Source organism: Pleurodeles waltl, chromosome 3_1, assembly GCF_031143425.1.
Source record: "Pleurodeles waltl isolate 20211129_DDA chromosome 3_1, aPleWal1.hap1.20221129, whole genome shotgun sequence".
In the NCBI taxonomy this organism is placed as follows: domain Eukaryota; kingdom Metazoa; phylum Chordata; class Amphibia; order Caudata; family Salamandridae; genus Pleurodeles; species Pleurodeles waltl.
In genome coordinates, this window is record NC_090440.1 from 86241812 (window position 1) to 86262384 (window position 20573).

Below are 20573 nucleotides of genomic sequence, written 5' to 3' on the forward strand. Positions count from 1 at the left end.
TCTCCAGCTCCTTTCAGCAACTGCAACATTTCCCTGTCTGTGCATCCTCTGAGGGCAGCAAGTCTTCAGCCTGCACAAGAAGGGATCGCCCTTGGAGCGAAGAAGTCACTCCCCTGCATCCGCAGGCACCAACAGCAATGATGACCGGCCATGTGGCTCTCCTCTCATCCTTTGCTGCGTGGATCCTGCATCATGGGTGGTGGTCTGAAGTAGTCACCTTTGTCCTCTCTGCCAGCTGTCCAACTTTGGTGAAGGTAAGCCCTTGCCTTTTCACGTAGGACAGTACCCCTGTGCCCCGGGTCTCTTCCAGCTACCAAGGCTTGTTGGCATCTCCTCCAAGGGATCGTTGGGCTCCGTGTAGCCCCAGCCTCCACCACTCTGCCCTGCGACGCACAGCCCTCTGTGTGCTTCTTCTGCAGCGTGGGACCCTCTGCGACTCCTGGGTCCTCTTCCAGTGGGTCTTTTGTTGGTGCTGCCTCGTCTTCTGTGGACTCTCTGCATTGCTGAGGGTCCCTTGGGACTCCCCTCTGTGGGCTGAGTCCCCCTGGAGCTTGCTGGTACCCGGCAGCTCCACTGTTTGTCTACTGCGACTCTTGCCTTTGCCAAGGCTTGTTGGTATCTTTTCCACGCCACAGACAGACTGCATTCTTCCATCCAGTGTGGGACGTCAACTACATCCTCTAGGAACTCTTCACCAGCTCCAGGGCTGCATTGCTGACGGTCTTTGTCCTACCATCGACCACATCCTCAACCCACAGACAGGTGGGTAGTGGCTCCTGCCACCATCTGACACATCCATGAGTTCTGCACTGGGTCGCCTTCTCTTTCAGGTCTTCCTTCTTCAGGATCCACTGCTGTTTTTTTGCAGTCTTGTCTGGGTGGTGCATTATTGTTCTTCTCAGTCCTTTTGGTTGTTTGGAGAAAAATCAGTAACTTTCTCCTTTCTTTCTGGTTGCTGGAGGGCACTGTGGTACTTTCCTTTTGGGGTTGCAAGTTCCTCCATCTCAACTCCACATATTCCACTTAACTGGGTGGGGGTCCTGCATTTGCATTCCATTTTGTAGTATATGGTTTGGGCTCCCCCTAGGGTCACTGTTGTCTATTGCTATTGTGCTGTTTTCCATTGCTTTTTATGCCTATTTCTGATTACTAGTGTTCCTATTTAGTGTGTTTACTTACCTCCTATTAGAGGGTTACCTACCTAGTACTTTTTGGTGATTGTGTCACTAAAATAAAGTACCTTTATTTTTGTAACACTGTGTGTTTCTTTTATGTGTGTAGGTGCTCTGTGACTATAGTGGTATTGCATGAGTTTTGCATGTCTCCTAAATAGGCCTTGGCTGCTCATCCACAGCTACCTCCAGAGAGCCTGGCTTCACACTGCCTACACTTCATTAATAGGGGAACCCTGGACCAAGTATAAGGTGTAAGTAGCATAGACACCCACAACACACCAGGCAATCTTCTCACACAAACTCTAGTTAATTGTACTCTGTGCCACATACAGGCAGTCCACATAAATACACTCCACACTATAACACATTATTCCAATACCCATAATTTTGCACAATGCCACACAGTTCACACTACATAATTCAACTCCACACATTTCCAAAACACACCACATAATTCCAGATCAAACCACATATTTCAACTACACACCATACCTCTAATACACATCACACAATTCAACATCATGTCGCAAAATTTAATAGCACACTGCAGAATTCAACTCCACAACATGCCAGTCCACAACACACAATACTATTCCACATAATTAACTACATAACACACATTCTCACTCCACATAATTACAGTACACTTAATACCATTCAGTTACCAGCCATATATTTGTACAGCACACTATGCCACATATTTCTACTACACAACTCCACATCATTCCACGCCACAGAATTCCACAACAAACAATTCCAATACAACCCACCTCTCTCTCACACTTCCACCAACCCTGTCATCTCTCCCCAACACACCCAGTGCTCCTCTTATCTCTCCTTCACACTCTCACTCTCCACTCTCATCTTGCACTACCCCTCTCATCTATCCCTCAGACTCACTAATGTTTCTCTGTACTGCCTCCTCACACATTCTACCTTCCTGTACCTCACTTTGTGCACTGGTCCACCTCTTCCTTTCCCCCCTCAAGGTGCCCACCCCTGCTTTCCCCTTCTTTCTATATTCTTACACACTCTTTATGCTCGTCTATCTGGAGTTCATTCACCACTTCATGCACAAATTACCTATCTCTCTCTCCCTGTCTTCCTCTCTAACCATTCAGTGCAGCTCTCATCCCTTTCTATTCACCATGTACAAAATTCCACTACACAAATACCTTACACAGCACGTAATTCCACCACACACAATTCCACAACTAACAATTCCAGTCCAGCACACATAATTCCACTCCACACCACATGCATCCAATCCACTCCAAACCGGAACACATGGGTAAAAGATGTTGTCATTTACAATGCCAATAGCTCTAACTCTCACAAACGCGAGGCCTATTGCATTGCAAATGCTTGTTTTATAGTACTTGTTTGTGTCACTTGCTCGCTTCATCGGGGCTTTTGGTTTTGGCTGTTAGGACTATGCCAATCACACTCAACCTTTCTTTGTTTGAACAAAGAGATAACATTGCACAGCACTCACTTTCAATCTGCTATAATCCTATCGATTTGCTAACTGGATGAGGTACAACATACTTAAACTCAATGCTGACAAGGCTGACGTGCTTAGGATGGGTGACCAACCAGTTTCTGGCCCAGCTCTCCGTGAACTGTAGGTATGGGCTTGGTACCTAGCCTCTCTTTATCTTACACCAGAGGTGAACAAACTCACATCCAGTTCATACTGCATCTTAAATTGTGTAAGGACATTCTCCCTTTGTTTCCTGGTAATTGTAGGAAACTGGTGATTCAAACATCCAGACTATCCCATCTGAGCTGTAATAATTCTTTATATCTGAGCCTTTCTAAATATACTGTGTGATGCAGAATACAGCATCAAGTATCAACCAGAGGTTCATGCATGGAGACATTTCCAATCATTTGATAAAGTTTTATTGGTTTCCCATACCTAAAAGAGCTATTTAAATTTGTCATAAGACCATTTTTTCCTCAAGTAACTTAAGTCACTCCTGGCTACGTACACACGTTCGCATCACCTTTGGCCCACTTCAGCAAATCTTTTCAAGGTTTCTGTCCGTTATGACACTAGGTCTAATGAGTGTACCATCTCCTATCTAATTCCAAAACTGTGAAACCTCCTAATTTCAGTGGTCAAACTAACCATTTGGTTTTCAGGAAAAACATTAAAACTCAACTGCTTATCTTGTGCATTCTGACCTGAGTCCATCTATTTCGGAGTGCTGGTTCCTAGTGCTAAGAAGCCTTTTTGATGCCATGCTAAACAAAATCTGCTTCATTCACCAATACATGGAATCCAGCCTCTGCTGTCATTTTTTTTTATCTAGCCTCCAAGGACTACTTTTAATGTTCATGGAAAGGTTTTTTTGTAGTTCGTATTTGTTCATGGATTTAGAACCTAACAATCGCCACTAGGATTAAATTCTTAGGACCGCATTTAAAAGAATATGACACTTTGGCATTAATGCATCAGATATCTTGCACTTTCCTAAGGTCTCCTAACAACGCCATGGATACGCTGTATTTATAATACATAGTACCATAGCACACGTTTTCATAGATGTGCCAGAAATTCTGACGCATCTATTGGCTCTAAACTCACACATTGCTTGAGTAGCGTCGAAAAAATTATGCTACTCCAGGATCGCGATAAGACTCCCATTGGAAAAAGCCCTGCGTCAATTTTATGCCTGCCCTGAGCAGGTGGTAGAATTCTGATGCAGTGAAGTTGCAGAATGATGCAGTGAAATGTTATAAATTTCACTGCATCAGTTCTGCATTGCTTTTGCCTGGAAACGTCTACCCTGCATACATAATACCTGGTGCATGTATAATCTGACGCAGAGCTTTACAAACTAACGTATTGGGCCCAATGTGTCAGTTTCTAAATCTGGAGCAATGGACTGCACTGCTAGCACCACTGCTGCATCAAAAAAAAAAGATGCAGCGGTGGCACAAAGGGCTCGTGACTGAGGCCCTTAGTTTTTGATGCTCTTAGGTTCCTGGATGCCAGTTCAGCAGGTCAATTCACTATCCTGTAGAGAAGCTGTAAAGAGCACACTGTCCTTGTTGAGCATTAGTGCACCTTTTATTAGGTGCACAGGATGTGAACAGGGACAGGAAGCACTTTTACAGATAATGTGCTGCTTCAGGGCAGTCGTGAACCTGCCCTGGGGGCAGTGCATTAATGAAAGGCACAGCGCCTGCATGAAGCAACCTCTTAGTCTTTCACAGTAGAGGTGGCACCCAACCTTCTTTTTAACGCGGGCCAGAGATCCCTCCTGCAGGCAGGCGCAGTGAGTAACTACACCCACCTACTGTGGAAATGTTTGGAGGGTCCATAGGGCTCCTTTTACCCCTTTCAGATGGCATCTTCTGATAATGCAGCATCCCTATGTGGAAGACTGTCAGTGAACCTTCTGGTATCCTCTTTGTCTCTCCATCCATATGCAAAATGCAGCAAGTGCAGAGGCCAAGTGTTTTCCTCATTTGCATGGAGCCAAGCCCTCATCCAAATGAGGTAACACCCACACAGGATTGTGCTGGCCCTATATTGCGCCAGCACAGTCTGTATTACAGTTTGTGTCAGAGAAGGGGTCTTGCAAGCGTCTGTGGCCCCACTCTGCAATTACAAAGGTGGTCATTACAACCCTGGTGGACGGTGTTAAAGCGGCGGTAAGACCGCCAACAGGCCGGCGGAATTTTTTGGGGAATTACGACCGTGGTGGAAACCGCCAACAAAGACAGCCACTTTAACATCCGACTGCCACGGCGGTACAAACAAACAGCTTGGCGGTCACCGCCAACAGACAGGCGGAGGACAATATCCCGCCCACACTATTATGACAGGCCAATCCGCCACCTTTTCCGGGGCAGATACACCGCGGATACAAACACGGTGGAAATAGGAATTTCTAAGGGAAAACACTCACCTCTACAAACTCCACGAGGAAGGAGGACACCATGGACCTGGAACTCCAAATCCTCCCTGCGATAGTCTTCCTGCTCCTGTACCAGGAGCACCAACGCCGGCGGCGAAGAGCACGGTGAGTACTGCACCTACGACACAGGGGAGGGGGGAGGGAAAAAACAAAGACACACACACGCAACACCCCCACCCCCACCCCCACCCTCACCCACTACAACCCACACACTAATGCATATCTATACATTATAGTTACACCACCCAACCCCCCCGGAAGAATGCAAAGACAAAACGAAATGAGTGTAACCATTGTAATATATAAAAATTCAGTAAGCAAAAATATACATATATACACTGTTAACAAAATATACACCAAGATTAGTAGTCCAGGTATTGCACCATTCATAGTCAGTGGACCGCTGGGCCCAAAATGCATGGACGAGGCCCACACACGATACCGGATCAAAACAGAGAGAACACTGCAGGGGCATCAGATAGAAATACAACAGACACCTCAGGGGGAAGGGAAGGGTGGGCACCTCAGCCGGATGAGTGCACAACGCCAGATCCACGAGGGGGCACCATGCCAATTGATGTATCCTGGGGAGTGCAAAGCCACAGTCTCTCAAGTCTCTACAGTGGGTGGGTTGCCCACTGCTGCATCCTAGGGAGTGCAAAGCCACAGTCTCTCAAGTCTATACAGTGGGTGGGTTGCCCACTGCTGCATCCTGGGGAGTGCAAAGCCACAGTCTCTCAAGTCTATACAGTGGGTGGGTTGCCCACTGCTGCATCCTGGGGAGTGCAAAGCCACAGTCTCTCAAGTCTCACAAGTGGGTAGGTTGCCCACTGCTGCATCCTGGGGAGTGCAAAGCCACAGTCTCTCAAGTCTCTAAAGTGGGTGGGTTGCCCACTGCTGCATCCTGGGGAATGCAAAGCCACAGTCTCTCAAGTCTCACAAGTGGGTGGGTTGCCCACTGCTACATCCTGGGAGTGCAAAGCCACAGTCTCTCAAGTCTCTACAGTGGGTGGGTTGCCCACTGCTGCATCCTGGGGAGTGCAAAGCCACAGTCTCTCAAGTCTCACAAGTGGGTGGGTTGCCCACTGCTACATCCTGGGAGTGCAAAGCCACAGTCTCTCAAGTCTCTAAAGTGGGTTGCCCACTGCTGCATCCTGGGGAGTGCAAAGCCACAGTCTCTCAAGTCTCACAAGTGGGTGGGTTGCCCACTGCTGCATCCTGGGGAGTGCAAAGCCACAGTTTCTCAAGTCTCTACAGTGGGTGAGTTGCCCACTGCTGCATCCTGGGGAGTGCAAAGCCACAGTCTCTCAAGTCTCACAAGTGGGTGGGTTGCCCACTGCTGCATCCTGGGGAATGCAAAGCCACAGTCTCTCAAGTGGATAACATTCTCCACTGGTTTCTGGAGGGGGCTTTGTGCCCAGAGTGCTTCATCCTGCCAAGGACTGAGGTAGTGGATGTGAATCTCCACTGGTTCTGGAGGGGGAATTGTGCCCCGAGTGCTTCATCCTGCCAAGGACTGGGGTAGTGGACGTCTTTCTCCACTGGTTCTGGAGGGGGCATTGTGCCCAGAGTGCTTCATCCTGCCAAGGACTAGGGTAGTGGATGTTTTTCCCCAATGGTTCTGGAGAGGGCATTGTGCCCAGAGTCTTCATCCTGCCAGCTGACTGAGGTAGTGGATGTGAGTCTCCACTGTTTCTGGAGGGGGCTTTGTGCCCAGAGTGCTTCAACCTGCCAAGGACTGAGGAAGTGGATGCATCTCTCCACTGGTTCTGGAGGGGGCATTGTGCCCAGAGTGCTTCATCCTGCCAAGGACTGGGGTAGTGGATGTGAATCTCCACTGGTTCTGGCGGGGGCTTTGTGCCCAGAGTGCTTCAACCTGCCAAGGACTGAGGAAGTGGATGCATCTCTCCACTGGTTCCGGAGGGGGCTTTGTGCCCAGAGTGCTTCATCCTGCCAAGGACTGGGGTAGTGGATGTGATAATCCACTGGTTCTGGAGGGGGACTGGTGCCCAGAGTGCTTCATCCTGCCAAGGACTGAGGTAGTGGATGTGATAATCCACTGGTTCTGGAGGGGGACTGGTGCCCAGAGTGCATCACTCACCCCGTGACGGTCCCAGTTGCGTCAGTGCCCCTGCCGCTCATGGGCTAGCGATGCTTGAGTTGGCGGTCCTTGCCCTGTTCAGCGGTGCTTGCCCTATTCAGCGGTGCTGGAGTTGGCGGTCCTTGCCCTGTGCAGCGGTGCTTGCCCTGTTCAGCGGTGCTTGAGTTGGCGATCCTTGTCCTGTTCAGCGGTGCTTGAGTTGGTGGTCCTTGCCCTATTCAGCGGTGCTTGCCCTGTTCAGCGGTGCTTGAGTTGGCGGTCCTTGCCCTGTTCAGCGGTGCTTGCCCTGTTCAGTGGTGCTTGAGTTGGCGGTCCTTGCCCTGTTCAGCGGTGCTTGAGTTGGCGGTCCTTGCCCTGTTCAGCGGTCCTTGCGCTGTTCAGCAGTGCTTGAGTTGGCGGTCCTTGCCCTGTTCAGCGGTGCTTGCCCTGTTCAGCGTTGCTTGAGTTAGCGGTCCTTGCCCTGTGCAGCGGTGCTTGAGTTGGTGGGCCTTGCCCTGTTCAGCAGTGCTTGCCCTGTTCAGCGGTGCTTCAGTTGGCGGTCCTTGCCCTGTTCAGTGGTGCTTGCCCTGTTCAGCGGTACTTCAGTTGGCGGTCCTTGCCCTGTTCAGCGTTGCTTGAGTTGGTGGTACTTGCCCTGTTCAGCGGTCCTTGCCCTGTTCAGCGGTGCTTGAGTTGGCAGTCTTTGCCCTGTGCAGCGGTGCTTGCCCTGTTCAACGGTGCTTGAGTTGGCGGTCCTTGCCCTGTACAGCGGTGCTTGAGTTGGCGGTCCTTGCCCTGTTCAGCGGTGCTTGAGTTGGCGGTCCTTGCCCTGTTCAGCGGTGCTTGCCTTGTTCAGCGGTGCTTGAGTTGGCGGTTCTTGCCCTGTTCAGTGGTGCTTGAGTTGGCGGTCCTTGCCCTGTTCAGCGGTCCTTGCCCTGTTCAGCGGTCCTTGCCTGTTCAGCGGTGCTTGAGTTGGCGGTCCTTGCCCTGTGCAGCGGTGCTTGCCCTGTTCAGCGCTGCTTGAGTTGGCGGTCCTTGCCCTGTTCAGCGGTGTTCGAGTTAGCGGTCCCTGCCCTGTTCAGCAGTGCTTGCCCTGTTCAGCGGTGCTTGAGTTGGCGGTCCTTGCCCTGTTCAGCGGTGCTTGAGTTGGCGGTACTTGCCCTGTGCTGCGGTGCTTGCCCTGTTCAGCGGTGCTTGAGTTGGTAGTCCTTGCCCTGTTCAGCGGTCCTTGCCCTGTTCAGCGGTGCTTGAGTTGGCGGTCCTTGCCCTGTGCAGCGGTGCTTGCCCTGTTCAGCGGTGCTTGAGTTGGCAGTCCTTGCCCTGTGCAGCGGTGCTTGCCTTGTTCAGCGGTTCTTGAGTTGGCGTTCCTTGCCCTGTGCAGCGGTGCTTGGCCTGTTCAGCGGTGCTTGAGTTGGCGGTCCTTGCCCTGTTCAGCGGTGCTTGAGTTGGCGGTCCTTGCCCTGTTCAGCGGTCCTTGCCCTGTTCAGAGGTGCTTGAGTTGGCGGTCCTTGCCTGTTCAGCGGTCCTTGCCCTGTTCAGCGGTGCTTGAGTTGGCGGTCCTTGCCCTGTTCAGCTGTGCTTGCCCTGTTCAGCTGGGCTTGAGTTGGCAGTCCTTGTCCTGTTCAGCGGTCCTTGCCCTGTTAAGCGGTGCTTGAGTTGGCGGTCCTTGCCCTGTTCAGCGGTGCTTGCCCTGTTCAGCGGTGCTTGAGTTGGCGGTCCTTGCCCTGTGCAGCGGTGCTTGCCCTGTTCAGCGGTGCTTGAGTTGGCGGTCCTTGCCCTGTTCAGCGGTGCTTGCCCTGTTCAGCGGTGCTTGAGTTGGCGGTCCTTGCCCTGTTCAGCGGTGCTTGCCCTGTTCAGCGGTGCTTGAGTTGGCGGTCCTTGCCCTGTTCAGCTGTGCTTGCCCTGTTCAGCGGGGCTTGAGTTGGCGGTCCTTGTCCTGTTCAGCGGTCCTTGCCCTGTTCAGCGGTGCTTGAGTTGGCGGTCCTTGCCCTGTTCAGCGGTCCTTGCCCTGTTCAGCAGTGCTTGAGTTGGCGGTCCTTGCCCTGTTCAGCTGTGCTTGCCCTGTTCAGCGGTGCTTGAGTTGGCGGTCCTTGTCCTGTTCTGCGGTCCTTGCCCTGTTCAGCGGTGCTTGAGTTGGCGGTCCTTGCCCTGTTCAGCGGTGCTTGCCCTGTTCAGCGGTGCTTGAGTTGGCGGTCCTTGCCCTGTGCAGCGGTGCTTGCCCTGTTCAGCGGTGCTTGAGTTGGCGGTCCTTGCCCTGTTCAGCGGTGCTTGCCCTGTTCAGCGGTGCTTGAGTTGGCAGTCCTTGCCCTGTGCAGCGGTGCTTGCCCTGTTCAGCGGTGCTTGAGTTGGCGGTCCTTGCCCTGTTCAGCGGTGCTTGCCCGGTCCTTGCCCTGTTCAGCGGTCCTTGCCCTGTTCAGCGGTGCTTGAGTTGGCGGTCCTTGCCCTGTTCAGCGGTCCTTGCCTGTTCAGCGGTGCTTGAGTTGGCGGTCCTTGCCCTGTGCAGCGGTGCTTGCCCTGTTCAGCGATGCTTGAGTTGGCGGTCCTTGCCCTGTTCAGCGGTGTTCGAGTTGGCGGTCCCTGCCCTGTTCAGCGGTGCTTGCCCTGTTCAGCGGTGCTTGAGTTGGCGGTCCTTGCCCTGTTCAGCGGTGCTTGAGTTGGCGGTCCTTGCCCTGTTCAGCGGTCCTTGGCCTGTTCAGCGGTGCTTGAGTTGGCGGTCCTTGCCCTGTGCAGCGGTGCTTGCCCTGTTCAGCGGTGCTTGAGTTGGCGGTCCTTGCCCTGTTCAGCGGTCCTTGCCCTGTTCAGCGGTGCTTGAGTTGGCGGTCCTTGCCCTGTGCAGCGGTGCTTGCCCTGTTCAGCGGTGCTTGAGTTGGCAGTCCTTGCCCCGTGCAGCGGTGCTTGCCCTGTTCAGCAGTGCTTGAGTTGGCGTTCCTTGCCCTGTGCAGCGGTGCTTGCCCTGTTCAGCGGTGCTTGAATTGGCGGTCCTTGCCCTGTTCAGCGGTGCTTGAGTTGGCGGTCCTTGCCCTGTTCAGCGGTCCTTGCCCTGTTCAGAGGTGCTTGAGTTGGCGGTCCTTGCCTGTTCAGCGGTCCTTGCCCTGTTCAGCGGTGCTTGAGTTGGCGGTCCTTGCCCTGTTCAGCTGTGCTTGCCAGGTTCAGCGGGGCTTGAGTTGGCGGTCCTTGTCCTGTTCAGCGGTCCTTGCCCTGTTCAGCGGTGCTTGAGTTGGCGGTCCTTGCCCTGTTCAGCGGTGCTTGCCCTGTTCAGCGGTGCTTGAGTTGGCGGTCCTTGCCCTGTGCAGCGGTGCTTGCCCTGTTCAGCGGTGCTTGAGTTGGCGGTCCTTGCCCTGTTCAGCGGTGCTTGCCCTGTTCAGCGGTGCTTGAGTTGGCGGTCCTTGACCTGTTCAGCGGTGCTTGCCCTGTTCAGCGGTGCTTGAGTTGGCGGTCCTTGCCCTGTTCAGCGGTGCTTGAGTTGGAGGTCCTTGCCCTGTTCAGCAGTCCTTGCCCTGTTCAGCAGTCCTTGCCCTGTGCAGCGGTGCTTGCCCTGTGCAGCGGTGCTTGAGTTGGCGGTCCTTGCCCTGTTCAGCGGTGCTTGCCCTGTTCAGCGGTGCTTGAGTTGGCGGTCCTTGCCCTGTTCAGCGGTGCTTGAGTTGGCGGTCCTTGCCCTGTTCAGGGGTGCTTGCCCTGTTCAGCGGTGCTTGAGTTGGCGGTCCTTTCCCTGTGCAGCAGTGCTTGCCCTGTTCAGCGGTGCTTGAGTTGGCGGTCCTTGCCCTGTTCAGCGGTGCTTGCCCTGTTCAGCGGTGCTTGAGTTGGCGGTCCTTGCCCTGTTCAGCGGTGCTCGAGTTGGCGGTCCTTGCCCTGTTCAGCGGTCCTTGCCCTGTTCAGCGGTGCTTGAGTTGGCGGTCCTTGCCCTGTTCAGCGGTGCTTGCCCTGTTCAGCGGTGCTTGAGTTGGCGGTCCTTGCTCTGTTCAGCGGTGCTTGAGTTGGCAGTCCTTGCCCTGTTCAGCGGTCCTTGCCCTGTTCAGCGGTGCTTGAGTTGGTGGTCCTTGCCCTGTGCAGCGGTGCTTGCCCTGTTCAGCGGTGCTTGAGTTGGCGGTCCTTGCCCTGTGCAGCGGTGCTTGCCCTGTTCAGCGGTGCTTGAGTTGGCGGTCCTTGCCTTGTGCAGCGGTGCTTGCCCTGTTCAGCGGTGCTTGAGTTGGCGGTCCTTGCCCTGTTCAGCGGTGCTTGAGTTGGCGGTCCTTGCCCTGTTCAGCGGTCCTTGCCCTGTTCAGCGAGGCTTGAGTTGGCGGTCCTTGCCCTGTTCATCAGTGCTTGCCCTGTTCAGCGGTGCTTGAGTTAGCGGTGCTTGCCCTGTGCAGCGGTGCTTGCCCTGTTCAGCAGTGCTTGAGTTGGCGGTCCTTGCCCTGTTCAGCGGTGCTTGCCCTGTTCAGCGGTGCTTGAGTTGGCGGTCCTTGACCTGTTCAGCGGTGCTTGCCCTGTTCAGCGGTACTTGAGTTGGCGGTCCTTGCCCTGTTCAGCGGTGCTTGAGTTGGCGGCCCTTGCCCTGTTCAGCGGTCCTTGCCCTGTTCAGCGGTCCTTGAGTTGGCGGTCCTTGCCCTGTGCAGCGGTGCTTGCCCTGTTCAGCGGTGCTTGAGTTGGCGGTCCTTGTCCTGTTCAGCGGTGCTTGCCCTGTTCAGCGGTGCTTGAGTTGGCGGTCCTTGCCCTGTTCAGCGGTGCTTGAGTTGGCGGTCCTTGCTATGTTCAGCGGTGCTTGCCCTGTTCAGCGGTGCTTGAGTTGGCGGTCCTTGCCCTGTTAGGCGGTGCTTGCCCTGTTCAGCGGTGCTTGAGTTGGCGGTCCTTGCCCTGTTCAGCGGTGCTTGCCCTGTTCAGCGGTGCTTGAGTTGGTGGTCCTTGACCTGTTCAGGGGTGCTTGCCCTGTTTAGCGGTGCTTGAGTTGGCGGTCCTTTCCCTGTGCAGCAGTGCTTGCCCTGCTCAGCGGTGCTTGAGTTGGCGGTCCTTCCCTGTTCAGCGGTGCTTGCCCTGTTCAGCGGTGCTTGAGTTGGCGGTCCTTGCCCTGTTCAGCGGTGCTTGAGTTGGCGGTCCTTGCCCTGTTCAGCGGTCCTTGCCCTGTTCAGCAGTGTTTGAGTTGGCGGTCCTTGCCCTGTTCAGCGGTGCTTGCCCTGTTCAGCGGTGCTTGAGTTGGCGGTCCTTGCCCTGTTCAGCGGTCCTTGCCCTGTTCAACGGTGCTTGAGTTGGCGGTCCTTGCCCTGTGCAGCGGTGCTTGCCCTGTTCAGCGGTGCTTGAGTTGGCGGTCCTTGCCCTGTGCAGCGGTGCTTGCCCTGTTCAGCGGTGCTTGAGTTGGCGGTCCTTGCCCTGTTCAGCGGTGCTTGAGTTGGCGGTCCTTGCCCTGTTCAGCGGTACTTGCCCTGTTCAGCGGTCCTTGCCCTGTTCAGCGGTCCTTGCCCTGTGCAGCGGTGCTTGCCCTGTTCAGCTGTGCTTGAGTTGGCGGTCCTTGCCCTGTTCAGCGGTGCTTGAGTTGGCGGTCCTTGCCCTGTTCAGCGGTCCTTGCCCTGTTCAGAGGTGCTTGAGTTGGCGGTCCTTGCCTGTTCAGCGGTCCTTGCCCTGTTCAGCGGTGCTTGAGTTGGCGGTCCTTGCCCTGTTCAGCTGTGCTTGCCCTGTTCAGCGGGGCTTGAGTTGGCGGTCCTTGTCCTGTTCAGCGGTCCTTGCCCTGTTCAGCGGTGCTTGAGTTGGCGGTCCTTGCCCTGTTCAGCGGTGCTTGCCCTGTTCAGCGGTGCTTGAGTTGGCGGTCCTTGCCCTGTGCAGCGGTGGTTGCCCTGTTCAGCGGTGCTTGAGTTGGCGGTCCTTGCCCTGTTCAGCGGTGCTTGCCCTGATCAGCGGTGCTTGAGTTGGTGGTCCTTGACCTGTTCAGCGGTGCTTGCCCTGTTCAGCGGTGCTTGAGTTGGCGGTCCTTGCCCTGTTCAGCGGTGCTTGAGTTGGAGGTCCTTGCCCTGTTCAGCAGTCCTTGCCCTGTTCAGCGGTGCTTGAGTTGGCGGTCCTTGCCCTCTGCAGCGGTGCTTGCCTTGTTCAGCGGTGCTTGAGTTGGCGGTCCTTGCCCTGTTCAGCGGTGCTTGCCCTGTTCAGCGGTGCTTGAGTTGGTGGTCCTTGCCCTGTTCAGCGGTGCTTGAGTTGGCGGTACTTGCCCTGTTCAGCGGTGCTTGCCCTGTTCAGCGGTGCTTGAGTTGGTGGTCCTTGCCCTGTGCAGCGGTGCTTGCCCTGTTCAGCGGTGCTTGAGTTGGCGGTCCTTGCCCTGTGCAGCGGTGCTTGCCCTGTTCAGCGGTGCTTGAGTTGGCGGTCCTTGCCCTGTGCAGCGGTGCTTGCCCTGTTCAGCGGTGCTTGAGTTGGCGGTCCTTGCCCTGTTCAGCGGTGCTTGAGTTTGCGGTCCTTGCCCTGTTCAGCGGTCCTTGCCCTGTTCAGCGGTGCTTGAGTTGGCGGTCCTTGCCTGTTCAGCGGTCCTTGCCCTGTTCAGCGGTGCTTGAGTTGGCGGTCCTTGCTCTGTTCAGCGGTGCTTGAGTTGGCGGTCCTTGCCCTGTTTAGCGGTCCTTGCCCTGTTCAGCGGTGCTTGAGTTGGTGGTCCTTGCCCTGTGCAGCGGTGTTTGCCCTGTTCAGCGGTGCTTGAGTTGGCGGTCCTTGCCCTGTGCAGCGGTGCTTGCCCTGTTCAGCGGTGCTTGAGTTGGCGGTCCTTGCCCTGTTCAGCGGTGCTTGCCCTGTTCAGCGGTGCTTGAGTTGGCGGTCCTTGCCCTGTTCAGCGGTGCTTGAGTTGGCGGTCCTTGCCCTGTTCAGCGGTCCTTGCCCTGTTCAGCGGTGCTTGAGTTGGCGGTCCTTGCCTGTTCAGCGGTCCTTGCCCTGTTCAGAGTTGCTTGAGTTGGCGGTCCTTGCCCTGTTCAGCGGTGCTTGAGTTGGCGGTCCTTTCCCTGTTCAGCGGTCCTTGCCCTGTTCAGCGGTGCTTGAGTTGGCGGTCCTTGCCCTGTTCAGCAGTGCTTGCCCTGTTCAGCGGTGCTTGAGTTAGCGGTGCTTGCCCTGTGCAGCGCTGCTTGCCCTGTTCAGCGGTGCTTGAGTTGGAGGTCCTTGCCCTGTTCAGCGGTGCTTGCCCTGTTCAGCGGTGCTTGAGTTGGCGGTCCTTGACCTGTTCAGCGGTGCTTGCCCTGTTCAGCGGTACTTGAGTTGGCGGTCCTTGCCCTGTTCAGCGGTGCTTGAGTTGGCGGACCTTGCCCTGTTCAGCGGTCCTTGCCCTGTTCAGCGGTCCTTGAGTTGGCGGTCCTTGCCCTGTGCAGCGGTGCTTGCCCTGTTCAGCGGTGCTTGAGTTGGCGGTCCTTGTCCTGTTCAGAAGTCCTTGCCCTGTTCAGCGGTGCTTGAGTTGGCGGTCCTTGCCCTGTTCAGCGGTGCTTGAGTTGGCGGTCCTTGCCATGTTCAGCGGTGCTTGCCCTGTTCAGCGGTGCTTGAGTTGGCGGTCCTTTCCCTGTGCAGCGGTGCTTGCCCTGTTCAGCGGTGCTTGAGTTGGCGGTCCTTGCCCTGTTCGGCGGTGCTTGCCCTGTTCAGCGGTGCTTGAGTTGGCGGTTCTTGCCCTGTTCAGCGGTGCTTGCCCTGTTCAGCGGTGCTTGAGTTGGTGGTCCTTGACCTGTTCAGGGGTGCTTGCCCTGATCAGCGGTGCTTGAGTTGGCGGTCCTTTCCCTGTGCAGCAGTACTTGCCCTGCTCAGCGGTGCTTGAGTTGGCGGTCCTTGCCCTGTTCAGCGGTGCTTGCCCTGTTCAGCGGTGCTTGAGTTGGCGGTCCTTGCCCTGTTCAGCGGTGCTTGAGTTGGCGGTCCTTGCCCTGTTCAGCGGTCCTTGCCCTGTTCAGCAGTGTTTGAGTTGGCGGTCCTTGTACTGTTCAGCGGTGCTTGAGTTGGCGGTCCTTGCCCTGTTCAGCGGTGCTTGAGTTGGCGGTCCTTGCCCTGTTCAGCGGTGCTTGCCCGGTCCTTGCCCTGTTCAGCGGTCCTTGCCCTGTTCAGTGGTGCTTGAGTTGGCGGTCCTTGCCTGTTCAGCGGTCCTTGCCCTGTTCAGCGGTGCTTGAGTTGGCGGTCCTTGCCCTGTTCAGCGGTGCTTGAGTTGGCGGTCCTTTCCCTGTTCAGCGGTCCTTGCCCTGTTCAGCGGTGCTTGAGTTGGCGGTCCTTGCCCTGTTCAGCAGTGCTTGCCCTGTTCAGCGGTGCTTGAGTTAGCGGTGCTTGCCCTGTGCAGCGGTGCTTGCCCTGTTCAGCGGTGCTTGAGTTGGAGGTCCTTGCCCTGTTCAGCGGTGCTTGAGTTGGCGGTCCTTGACCTGTTCAGTGGTGCTTGCCCTGTTCAGCGGTACTTGAGTTGGCGGTCCTTGCCCTGTTCAGCGGTGCTTGAGTTGGCGGTCCTTGCCCTGTTCAGCGGTCCTTGCCCTGTTCAGCGGTCCTTGAGTTGGCGGTCCTTGCCCTGTGCAGCGGTGCTTGCCCTGTTCAGCGGTGCTTGAGTTGGCGGTCTTTGTCCTGTTCAGCGGTGCTTGCCCTGTTCAGCGGTGCTTGAGTTGGCGGTCCTTGCCCTGTTCAGCGGTGCTTGAGTTGGCGGTCCTTGCCATGTTCAGCGGTGCTTGCCCTGTTCAGCGGTGCTTGAGTTGGCGGTCCTTTCCCTGTGCAGCGGTGCTTGCCCTGTTCAGCGGTGCTTGAGTTGGCGGTCCTTGCCCTGTTCGGCGGTGCTTGCCCTGTTCAGCGGTGCTTGAGTTGGCGGTTCTTGCCCTGTTCAGCGGTGCTTGCCCTGTTCAGCGGTGCTTGAGTTGGTGGTCCTTGACCTGTTCAGGGGTGCTTGCCCTGTTCAGCGGTGCTTGAGTTGGCGGTCCTTTCCCTGTGCAGCAGTGCTTGCCCTGCTCAGCGGTGCTTGAGTTGGCGGTCCTTGCCCTGTTCAGCGGTGCTTGCCCTGTTCAGCGGTGCTTGAGTTGGCGGTCCTTGCCCTGTTCAGCGGTGCTTGAGTTGGCGGTCCTTGCCCTGTTCAGCGGTCCTTGCCCTGTTCAGCAGTGTTTGAGTTGGCGGTCCTTGCCCTGTTCAGCGGTGCTTGCCCTGTTCAGCGGTGCTTGAGTTGGCGGTCCTTGCCCTGTTCAGCGGTGCTTGAGTTGGAGGTCCTTGCCCTGTTCAGCAGTCCTTGCCCTGTTCAGCGGTGCTTGAGTTGGCGGTCCTTGCCCTGTGCAGCGGTCCTTGCCCTGTGGAGCGGTGCTTGCCCTGTTCAGCGGTGCTTGAGTTGGCGGTCCTTGCCCTGTTCAGCGGTGCTTGCCCTGTTCAGCGGTGCTTGAGATGGCGGTCCTTGCCCTGTTCAGCGGTGCTTGAGTTGGCAGTCCTTGCCCTGTTCAGGGGTGCTTGCCCTGTTCAGCGGTGCTTGAGTTGGAGGTCCTTTCCCTGTGCAGCAGTGCTTGCCCTGTTCAGAGGTGCTTGAGTTGGCGGTCCTTGCCCTGTGCAGCGGTGCTTGCCCTGTTCAGCGGTGCTTGAGTTGGCGGTCCTTGCCTTGTGCAGCGGTGCTTGCCCTGTTCAGCGGTGCTTGAGTTGGCGGTCCTTGCCCTGTTCAGCGGTGCTTGAGTTGGCGGTCCTTGCCCTGTTCAGCGGTCCTTGCCCTGTTCAGCGGTGCTTGAGTTGGCGGTCCTTGCCTGTTCAGCGGTCCTTGCCCTGTTCAGCGGTGCTTGAGTTGGCGGTCCTTGCCCTGTTCAGCGGTGCTTGAGTTGGCGGTCCTTGCCCTGTTCAGCGGTCCTTGCCCTGTTCAGCGAGGCTTGAGTTGGTGGTCCTTGCCCTGTTCAGCAGTGCTTGCCCTGTTCAGCGGTGCTTGAGTTAGCAGTGCTTGCCCTGTGCAGCGGTGCTTGCCCTGTTCAGCGGTGCTTGAGTTGGCGGTCCTTGCCCTGTTCAGCGGTCCTTGCCCTGTTCAGCGGTGCTTGAGTTGGCGGTCCTTGCCTGTTCAGCGGTCCTTGCCCTGTTCAGCGGTGCTTGAGTTGGCGGTCCTTGCCCTGTTCAGCGGTGCTTGAGTTGGCGGTCCTTTCCCTGTTCAGCGGTCCTTGCCCTGTTCAGCGGTGCTTGAGTTGGCGGTCCTTGCCCTGTTCAGCAGTGCTTGCCCTGTTCAGCGGTGCTTGAGTTAGCGGTGCTTGCCCTGTGCAGCGGTGCTTGCCCTGTTCAGCGGTGCTTGAGTTGGAGGTCCTTGCCCTGTTCAGCGGTGCTTGAGTTGGCGGTCCTTGACCTGTTCAGCGGTGCTTGCCCTGTTCAGCGGTACTTGAGTTGGCGGTCCTTGCCCTGTTCAGCGGTGCTTGAGTTGGCGGTCCTTGCCCTGTTCAGCGGTCCTTGCCCTGTTCAGCGGTCCTTGAGTTGGCGGTCCTTGCCCTGTGCAGCGGTGCTTGCCCTGTTCAGCGGTGCTTGAGTTGGCGGTCCTTGTCCTGTTCAGCGGTGCTTGCCCTGTTCAGCGGTGCTTGAGTTGGCGGTCCTTGCCCTGTTCAGCGGTGCTTGAGTTGGCGGTCCTTGCCATGTTCAGCGGTGCTTGCTCTGTTCAGCGGTGCTTGAGTTGGCGGTCCTTTCCCTGTGCAGCGGTGCTTGCCCTGTTCAGCGGTGTTCGAGTTGGCGGTCCTTGCCCTGTTCGGCGGTGCTTGCCCTGTTCAGCGGTGCTTGAGTTGGCGGTTCTTGCCCTGTTCAGCGGTGCTTGCCCTGTTCAGCGGTGCTTGAGTTGGTGGTCCTTGACCTGTTCACGGGTGCTTGCCCTGTTCAGCGGTGCTTGAGTTGGCGGTCCTTTCCCTGTGCAGCAGTGCTTGCCCTGCTCAGCGGTGCTTGAGTTGGCGGTCCTTGCCCTGTTCAGCGGTGCTTGCCCTGTTCAGCGGTGCTTGAGTTGGCGGTCCTTGCCCTGTTCAGCGGTGCTTGAGTTGGCGGTCCTTGCCCTGTTCAGCGGTCCTTGCCCTGTTCAGCAGTGTTTGAGTTGGCGGTCCTTGCCCTGTTCAGCGGTGCTTGCCCTGTTCAGCGGTGCTTGAGTTGGCGGTCCTTGCCCTGTTCAGCGGTGCTTGAGTTGGAGGTCCTTGCCCTGTTCAGCAGTCCTTGCCCTGTTCAGCGGTGCTTGAGTTGGCGGTCCTTGCCCTGTGCAGCGGTCCTTGCCCTGTGGAGCGGTGCTTGCCCTGTTCAGCGGTGCTTGAGTTGGCGGTGCTTGCCCTGTTCAGCGGTGCTTGCCCTGTTCAGCGGTGCTTGAGTTGGCGGTCCTTGCCCTGTTCAGCGGTGCTTGAGTTGGCGGTCCTTGCCCTGTTCAGGGGTGCTTGCCCTGTTCAGCGGTGCTTGAGTTGGAGGTCCTTTCCCTGTGCAGCAGTGCTTGCCCTGTTCAGCGGTGCTTGAGTTGGCGGTCCTTGCCCTGTTCAGCGGTGCTTGCCCTGTTCAGCGGTGCTTGAGTTGGCGGTCCTTGCCCTGTTCAGCGGTGCTCGAGTTGGCGGTCCTTGCCCTGTTCAGCGGTCCTTGCCCTGTTCAGCGGTGCTTGAGTTGGCGGTCCTTGCCCTGTTCAGCGGTGCTTGCCCTGTTCAGCGGTGCTTGTGTTGGCGGTCCTTGCTCTGTTCAGCGGTGCTTGAGTTGGCAGTCCTTGCCCTGTTCAGCGGTCCTTGTCCTGTTCAGCGGTGCTTGAGTTGGTGGTCCTTGCCCTGTGCAGCAGTGCTTGCCCTGTTCAGCGGTGCTTGAGTTGGCGGTCATTGCCCTGTGCAGCGGTGCTTGCCCTGTTCAGCGGTGCTTGAGTTGGCGGTCCTTGCCCTGTGCAGCGGTCCTTGCCTGTTCAGCGGTCCTTGCCCTGTTCAGCGGTGCTTGAGTTGGCGGTCCTTGCCTTGTTCAGCGGTGCTTGAGTTGGCGGTCCTTGCCCTGTTCAGCGGTCCTTGCCCTGTTCAGCGGTGCTTGAGTTGGCGGTCCTTGCCCTGTTCAGCAGTGCTTGTCCTGTTCAGCTGTGCTTGAGTTAGCGGTGCTTGCCCTGTGCAGCGGTTCTTGCCCTGTTCAGCGGTGCTTGAGTTGGCGGTCCTTGACCTGTTCAGCGAGGCTTGCCCTGTTCAGCGGTACTTGAGTTGGCGGTCCTTGCCCTGTTCAGCGGTGCTTGAGTTGGCGGTCCTTGCCCTGTTCAGCGGTCCTTGCCCTGTTCAGCGATCCTTGAGTTGGCGGTCCTTGCCCTGTGCAGCGGTGCTTGCCCTGTTCAGCGGTGCTTGAGTTGGCGGTCCTTGTCCTGTTCAGCGGTGCTTGCCCTGTTCAGCGGTGCTTGAGTTGGCGGTCCTTGCCCCGTTCAGCAGTGCTTGAGTTGGCGGTCCTTGCCATGTTCAGCGGTGCTTGCCCTGTTCAGCGGTGCTTGAGTTGGCGGTCCTTGCCCTGTTCAGCGGTGCTTGAGTTGGCGGTCCTTGCCCTGTTCAGGGGTGCTTGCCCTGTTCAGCGGTGCTTGAGTTGGTGGTCCTTTCCCTGTGCAGCAGTGCTTGCCCTGTTCAGCGGTGCTTGAGTTGGCGGTCCTTGCCCTGTTCAGCGGTGCTTGAGTTGGCGGTCCTTGCCCTGTTCAGCGGTGCTCGAGTTGGCGGTCCTTGCCCTGTTCAGCGGTCCTTGCCCTGTTCAGCGGTGCTTGAGTTGGCGGTCCTTGCCCTGTTCAGCGGTGCTTGCCCTGTTCAGCGGTGCTTGAGTTGGCGGTCCTTGCTCTGTTCAGCGGTGCTTGAGTTGGCAGTCCTTGCCCTGTTCAGTGGTCCTTGCCCTGTTCAGCGGTGCTTGAGTTGGTGGTCCTTGCCCTGTGCAGCGGTGCTTGCCCTGTTCAGCGGTGCTTGAGTTGGCGGTCCTTGCCCTGTGCAGCGGTGCTTGCCCTGTTCAGCGGTGCTTGAGTTGGCGGTCCTTGCCCTGTGCAGCGGTGCTTGCCCTGTTCAGCGGTGCTTGAGATGGCGGTCCTTGCCCTGTTCAGCGGTGCTTGAGTTGGCGGTCCTTGCCCTGTTCAGCGGTCCTTGCCCTGTTCAGCGGTGCTTGAGTTGGCGGTCCTTGCCTGTTCAGCGGTCCTTGCCCTGTTCAGCGGTGCTTGAGTTGGCGGTCCTTGCCCTGTTCAGCGGTGCTTGAGTTGGCGGTCCTTGCCCTGTTCAGCGGTCCTTGCCCTGTTCAGCGGTGCTTGAGTTGGCGGTCCTTGCCCTGTTCAGCAGTGCTTGCCCTGTTCAGCCGTGCTTGAGTTAGCGGTGCTTGCCCTGTGCAGCGGTGCTTGCCCTGTGCAGCGGTGCTTGAGTTGGCAGTCCTTGCCCTGTTCAGCGGTGCTTGCAATGTTCAGCGGTGCTTGAGTTGGCGGTCCTTGACCTGTTCAGCGGTGCTTGCCCTGTTCAGCGGTACTTGAGTTGGCGGTCCTTGCCCTGTTCAGCGGAGCTTGAGTTGGCGGTC